At 34.3% G+C, this 7500-nt stretch overlaps 1 protein-coding gene across 3 annotated transcripts in view; it reads left to right on the forward strand.

Annotated features, from left to right (window-relative positions):
* The window catches only part of LOC144967234 (uncharacterized), a 225885-nt gene that overhangs the window by 12503 nt on the left and 205882 nt on the right, over positions 1–7500 (forward strand). The window contains exon 1 of one of the 3 annotated variants that reach the window (XM_078904195.1): positions 156–357. The exons of the other annotated variants lie outside the window; for them this stretch is intronic. The gene's annotated coding sequence lies outside the window, so the exon portion shown is untranslated. Of the gene's footprint in view, positions 1–155; positions 358–7500 lie in introns of those variants that run through there. 3 annotated transcript variants of the gene reach the window in all.

Raw genomic sequence — 7500 nt, forward strand, 5'->3', positions numbered from 1 at the left:
AAGCTTTTCCCCATTACGTTCGTTCTATCATTGCCATTTGCCTTTATAACTGCCGGATATGAAAATTGTCACCTCCTGTTTTCTTCTATCATAATATAATATACGTTTATCGATTGATTTTGTGCTTCTTCATCAGCTCGTACCTTCTAACCTTTAGACGTACAATTACATCTCGAGCGTTGTGATCGGCCGGATTAATGTAATAATTTTGTAAACAAAATAACGAACTCTCGTGGAGCTCTAAATGACGTAGGTCTAGTGGCACTGTTATGTTCAAGTTCTAGATAGATGGAACTGGTCTTTGTTTTTCAATTTTATGAGGAGGAGACTTGATGTGAATGTTATGTTTTTATTTAGGTAAGCACAGAACGATGTTGCACTAGAAGTAAGGGGTCACGGTGTGCAAACTGTTGAATCATTTGATAGATGTCTACATTTTTACTTTCTTTTGTTTTCCCCCGGATAGTGAAGTTTTAGAAGATTATTTACTAACTTATTAACTTACTTACTTACTTACGATACTTGTTTAAGGCCTTTCGCTTCATAATCGCCGGATTGGGACGTCACGACTGCCTCTAGTCGTCTTTGTTAGTTCCTTCCCCGGTTTCCGGTCTTTTGCTGAGGATGCTAATATCAGATTTATTTACCCTTGAGTTTAGTTCTTTGATGATTTTTGAGGTGTTTAAGATCTCTTTTTAGGACAGTGTGAATTGACTTTTATAATTCCAGAGGGGGTGAAAAATGTATTCATATCTTTATTAGCTGAGATATGGTCGTTTCTTCTTAGTCCCAAGCCAACAGCAACACTTAATATGATTCGAGACATCGGGCATGTGAGGAGCTATTACCTTAAGTGCAGTAAGAGAATATACGACTCTTACATTCTTGCTTTTTGGAAATCTGGAAGTGTTCCCAGTCGCTGCACGAGCCTGCGAGTGCTCGGTGGGAACAAAGTTCGAATTCCAAAACGCAAGAGTCTAAGAAATCTTCTATTTTACCCCTCAATCGATTCTTCGTCATATCTGAATAAACGACATATACACAAATGCTTCTTTAAAAAATACACCCCCCCCCCCCCTCCCTCAAAAAAAATAATTAAAAATAAAACTAATTTCAGTGAAACTTAACATGTGATAATCTAGCGTCACAAATTATTATTGTAAACGTTATATCATTACGCGCTACCATAGAGGGAGAGGGGAGAAAGAATAATGTGAGTAAAGGAACTTTTCCAAGGACTCAGCTTCGCAGTGCCGAGAGCGGAACTTGAACCAGCGACCTATTGGTCCAAAGGCGAGTGTTATACCACTAGACCATAAATCCTATTCTGTTTTTTTTTAATTGGTGGCTAAGAAAGATAAAATACTCAAATATTTCTTCTGATCATATCATTAAGAAGATAATTGAAAGTGCTATTTTCAATTCCTCCACGAATCCCAATTTCAAGCCAGTGTGTGTGTGTATAGCATTTACCGCAAAAGACCCAAACTCACACCTGTTTTCTTGATAAGAGTCTGAATTACCTACAAATTAGAAATTGCCAACGACTCAATAAACAACATTCATTACACATTTAGCCCCTTGCCTGCCCAGGTACGTATACAAATGTTGGAAGTTATTTTGGGCCACGCGCGCAGGTCTGTTTTTTCTAGGAAATAAAAGACACAACAATTATAAATAACCCGTATTGCTTGTTACAGGGCACTGCGATTTTAGTATTGGAGTATTTTTGTAGCGAATGTTACGTAAAAGACCATTTTGTACAACCTGATATATATATATATATATATATTATATATATATATAATATATATATATATATATATATATATATAACCATCCATCTCTTTTTCAGTCTATCTATACATCCATCCATTCAGCTATCCATCTATTCATCCATCCATCTTTGATTCTATCCATCTATCTATCTATCCATCTATCTATCTATCTATCTATCTATCTATCTATCTATCTATCCATCTAACTATCTACTATCTATCCTTCAATTTTCTATTAATCTGTCTATAGATCTATTTATCTATCTATCTATCTGTCTATCTATCTATTTATCTATCTATCCATCTCTCTATCAATCAATCTATCTATCTATCTATTTTTCTATGCATCTTACTTATGTATATTTATGTAAGAACCATCAGATCCACACATTATCTCTCCGTGATTCCCAACAAACAGACCCATTGTATCTTAGATTGTCTGTTAACTCCCTCTAGGGGCGTATATTTAAATCAATGTAATCTTCATCTTTCCATAATATAATATACAATATTCTATTTTTCTATCCATATATGTATCTATTTATACATATATTTATCCCATCCACCCACCCATCCACCCATCCATCCATCCATCTATCTATGTTTTGATCCAACTATCTCTCTTTCTATCGATCTACATATCTATCTATTTATCTTTCTATCTATTTTTCTACCTTTCTATCTTTCGATTTATTTATTTATTTATCTATCTATCTATCTATCTATCTATCTATCTATCTATCTATCTATCTATCTATCTATCTATCTATCTATCTATCTATGTATCTATCAATCTATCTATCTATGTATCTATCAATCTATCTATCTATCTATCTATCTATATATATATATATATATATATATATGTATATATCCATCCATCCATCTATATATCTATCCATCCATCCATCTATCTATCTATCTATCTATCTATCTATCTATCTATCTATCTATCTATCTATCTAACCTCTTTCAACGTATATACTAATCTTATTTATTTATTCATCATCACTCTACCAGTGATTCACACCACACATAGAGACATTTCAAACATCGTCTGTTAACCCCCTTTAGGGGGTGAATATAAATCAATGCTACGAGATGAATAAACACGGATACTACTAGAGAGATGAATGGAAGATGAAGAACACTCTATCACAATACTGACTCAAACATACAGAGCATTTGTAATACATCTTAAAGGATTGGACGTCCTTCAGATGAAAAAAGAAAAATCAATAAAACAAATATTATGTCATCTTTTTGTTATGTAATTGATACTAGTTATGTAAATTCCATTGAGTAATCACGTATTTAAGAAAAATATCAAACAAAAACAAACCAAAAAAAAAAAAACAACAAAAAAAAACATTTAAAAAAATCATCATATTGCACATAACGACTAAAGTAATAATAGGGAAGATATTACAGCATGCTCAGTATGGGTCCTCATGTTTTCTCATCACGTGACAAAATCAAGAGATGTTGACATGGGAAATGTGACATTTTCTTTTTTTTTTTTTTCTTCTTCTTCTTTAATAATTTATACTCATTTTCCTCTTTTGAAAGGGGAGGGCGGGGGGAGGTCATGATGGCTCATGGGAACCAAAAGCGCAGTGGATAGAGCACTCGCTACACATGCAAAAGGACCGAGATCGATCCTGGGAATCAAATGGTGGAATGGGGGGGGGGTGGGAATCGAACCGTGGTCTTTCGTTAAGGCTTACTAGACGTTCTAGGTTTGGGATTTGGGATTTTGATGAGGGTCATATTAATCGATATGAATATTGAAGGGCAAGACTTCTCGCCTACATTTTAAAATGTGTTTATTCAGATTACGACAGTAAAGCTAGAAAGACTAAAATTTGATATTTCGAATCATCTTATTGATTTGAAATCAATTTTCACCATCCTGTTCATCACGACTTAACACCGTTTGGACTCAATGTGGTATACATTAAAAAAAATCTTCCTCGTTATATTAACCACCGCCCCCCCTCCCCTAAAAAAAAATAAAAAACTTGAGCTTTTATATAGCGCAATATCCACTAAATGTGCTCAAAGCGCTTTACAAAGGGTCCCTAGCTAACTGCAACACTTAACATGCAGAACGAGACGATATTACAATTACTTTTTCGGACAGAGACAACGCTGTTAAAGGCCAGGTACTCACTTTACACCTGAGTAAGATGAGAGAATGTGAGTAAAGAGTCTTTTCCTAGGACTCAACTATGCGTCGAGCGAGGCTCGAACCCAGGACCTTCCGATCCGAAAGCGAGTGTCATACCACTAGACCACATAGCCACATAATATAGACATGGCTCCAAAATGGCAATGGTAATGATAGTAGATTTATATAGTTGCGCCTTTCGCCCGAGTCCTGATAGCCCAGTTAGTAGAGCACTCGTAAAGGTACCGAGGTCGATCTCGGGTTCAGTTCCCCCCCCCCCCCCCCCCCCCCCCCCCCCCCCCCCCCTCCCTGGTCTCCGTGTTCATCCAACAGTGATTGGGTAGCTGCTTATGTTTTGGCCTAAGCATCAAGGCGCTTTCACAAATCTCTCTCTCTCTCTCTCTCTCTCTCTCTCTCTCTCTCTCTCTCTCTCTCTCTCTCTCTCTATCTATCTATCTATCTATCTATCTGTCTATCTCTCCCTCTCTCTCTCTCTCTCTCTCTCTCTCTCTCTCTCTCTCTCTCTCTCTCTCTCTCACTTACCTACAAAATAAAATAGAAAAAAGAAAAAAAGCCCTCACATATAATAGATACAGAAAAATACAGAAAAAAACCCATACAAATGCGAGATCAGTAAAAATGTCCAATTATGATAACAAGCACAATGAATGTTTCTATCGTAATTAGTTTTGTTGATTTTAGACAAACGAGGATGTTGAGAAGGTCACTCCACAGTAGGGCCTAATCAATATCCCACACCCAACAGGTCCGCCGTAGTTTGATAAAAAGAAAATAATAAAAACAAAAACCAAAAAAAAAAAAAAAAAAAAAATTTAATCCAAACACATTTAAAACAATTTTGGCCAGAAAAAAAAGTCGTCCTGAAAATATCGATCGATGAAAATGACCCTCTTGTTGCCAAAAACTCTCAAACCTGGGGTTTTGAAAAAGCCAAATATTTTTTTTTTTGGCTTTTTTTCTGGAAGTCCCAGGTTTGATAGTTTTTAGCAAGAGGAGTTTCATTTTAATCGATCGATATTTGAAGAATGATTTTTCTGGCCAACATTTTTAAAACGTGTTTTTCCCAGATACACCAATCTGTCGTTCCCAATAAAACGTAAACTTGACCCAAGTTTCATAATTTTAACAATACATTGTATTTTTAGCGTCAAAAATTACAGAGACTTGATTTCATCTTTACGGGATGGGCCACATTTGGTGGCATTTACTCCATTCATGAGAAAACGATTATGTCTTCAAATTTATGCAGATACGTAAGTTATAGAGAGAACACAATCCTCTTCGTCGATAAAATATCAAACTCTCTACTTAACAACATAAAACAATCGTCACATTTGTTACGATTTAACCAGCATCAAAATATTTGAAGACTTATTTTTGTTGCAAATATAATAACTTTGGGCTTTATTGAAGAGATTTGTTTTGGTTTTTTTGGACAAGCGTACACTTCTTTTTTTTTCTTGCTTTATAGATTGAGCAAAAAAAAAAAAACGGTTGCTAAGGAAAGAGTAAAGATACCAAGAGCAAACCTAACATTTTTTCCATTTAAGACTTGGGCTCACGATTCGTAACACCCCCCCCCCCCCTCAAAAAAAAAGAAGAAAGCTTGAGCAATATCCACTAAAAGTGCTCAAAGCTCTTTGCAAAGGGTCCCTGGCCAACAGCAACGCGTAACATGTAGTACGAGACATGACGCCTGTTAGGAGTTATTACAATTTTATTTTCCCGACAGAGACGAACAGTGTTAACGGCCATGTACTATTTTACACCTGAGTACGGTGGGATAATGTGAATAAAGAGCCTTTTCCAAGAACTCAACTATACGCACGAGCGAGGCTCGAACCCATCACCTTCCGATCTAAAAGCGAGTGTCATATCACAAGACCACATACCGCATAGGCCTTTAATTATTTTTTTCTCATATTTTCCATTTAGTAGTCCTTCAGAGCCGTTTGGCCCATGGAGACGGAGTTCATCCCTGTTCCTTTAGTGTGAAACAGCAGCAATTGCTTGTTACCCTTTGGTTAGAACGGTAGCAAAGTACTTCCCGCCTGGTCTAAGAGACCCAGCTACCCATTCACTGCTGGGTAGACATGGGGAGAGGGGGGAGGGGGGTCAGAAGAAAAAAATCTCGACTGCATCCTTGATCGATCCTGGTCCCTTTGCGCGTGAAGCGAGTGCTCTATCAATTGAGCCATCGAGACTCCCTTTGAATCTGAGGAATAATAAGAAAAAATACCATTCGCCGTTACAAGGCCAAAAAACTATGAGTGGCAAATCTAGCTCTTTTTTTTGGTTACTTAAGACCTTGGCTCAACACACGTGAGGCCAGATTTTTAATTTTGGTATCAATTTTTCTTCATCCGTTACTATTTTATTATACTAAAAATCTATTTTCATATTTCTAAAATTGGAACCTAACTTAAGCCTGGGATTAAAGACTATTATTTACTTAATGAAGTTTGTTTATCCCATAACGTCTGAGACATCCTTTTGAGTCTCCTTTTTGGGGGCTGTCGAGATCGAAAAGAATATGATGATGATAGTAATAATGATGATGATAATAATAATAATATAATAATAATAATAATAATAATAATAATAATAATAATAATAATAATAATATAATAATGATGATGATGATGATGATGATGATGATGATGATAATAATATATATAATAATAATAATAATAATAATAATAATAATAAATAATAATAATAATAATAATAATAATATTTATAAATAATAAAAATAATTAATAATAATATAATAATAATAATAATAATAATAATAATAATAATAATAATAATAATAATATAATAATAATAATAATAATAATAATAATAATAATAATAATAATAATAATAATAATAATAATAATAATAATAATAATAATAATAATAATAATAATAACAATGATAATAATCTTATTACATTATTGGCAAATTGGATGTTTTTGTAACACTAAAGCTAAAAACAACTGAACCCATCATCACCAAATTTTGATTGATTAGACATCGTGATGATTTTATCAAAAAATCCCATCGAAAACGTATTCCATCATATTTATCACGTGGGTTGTTTCTCACCCTTCCGGTTAGCGAGTATGACAATGAGGTGGGAGTATTTGCATTGAATCGATAACAGTTAGTAATTCCTCTCATTATTTTGACTACAATAACACATGAGCCATTTTATATTCTTAACATTCAGTAAGAATTCTATAATAAGTGAGCGAAATATATAAGATATTAAATGCAAAAAATATATTTCTGTTCCCAAATAAAAAGCTCCGTGGAGTTCACTTACAAAGTCGAAAGATGCATTGTCTATTTAATACAACAGAAATTGAGTTCAAATTTTATTCAACACTTGAATCATAAATTTTGAGTTGATCGAGTTATCATCACGTTCATTGAACGGACAGTTATGCTTGTTATAATAATAATAATATGTATTATTACTTCTACCACACAGAAAGGTACAACAACACCGCCTCTTTTACCATCACAAGAGTAAAAGCAATAACA

Source organism: Berghia stephanieae, chromosome 3 (assembly GCF_034508935.2).
Source record: "Berghia stephanieae isolate SIO BIC M18660-M18661 chromosome 3, UCSD_Bste_1.3, whole genome shotgun sequence".
In the NCBI taxonomy this organism is placed as follows: Eukaryota; Metazoa; Mollusca; class Gastropoda; order Nudibranchia; family Aeolidiidae; genus Berghia; species Berghia stephanieae.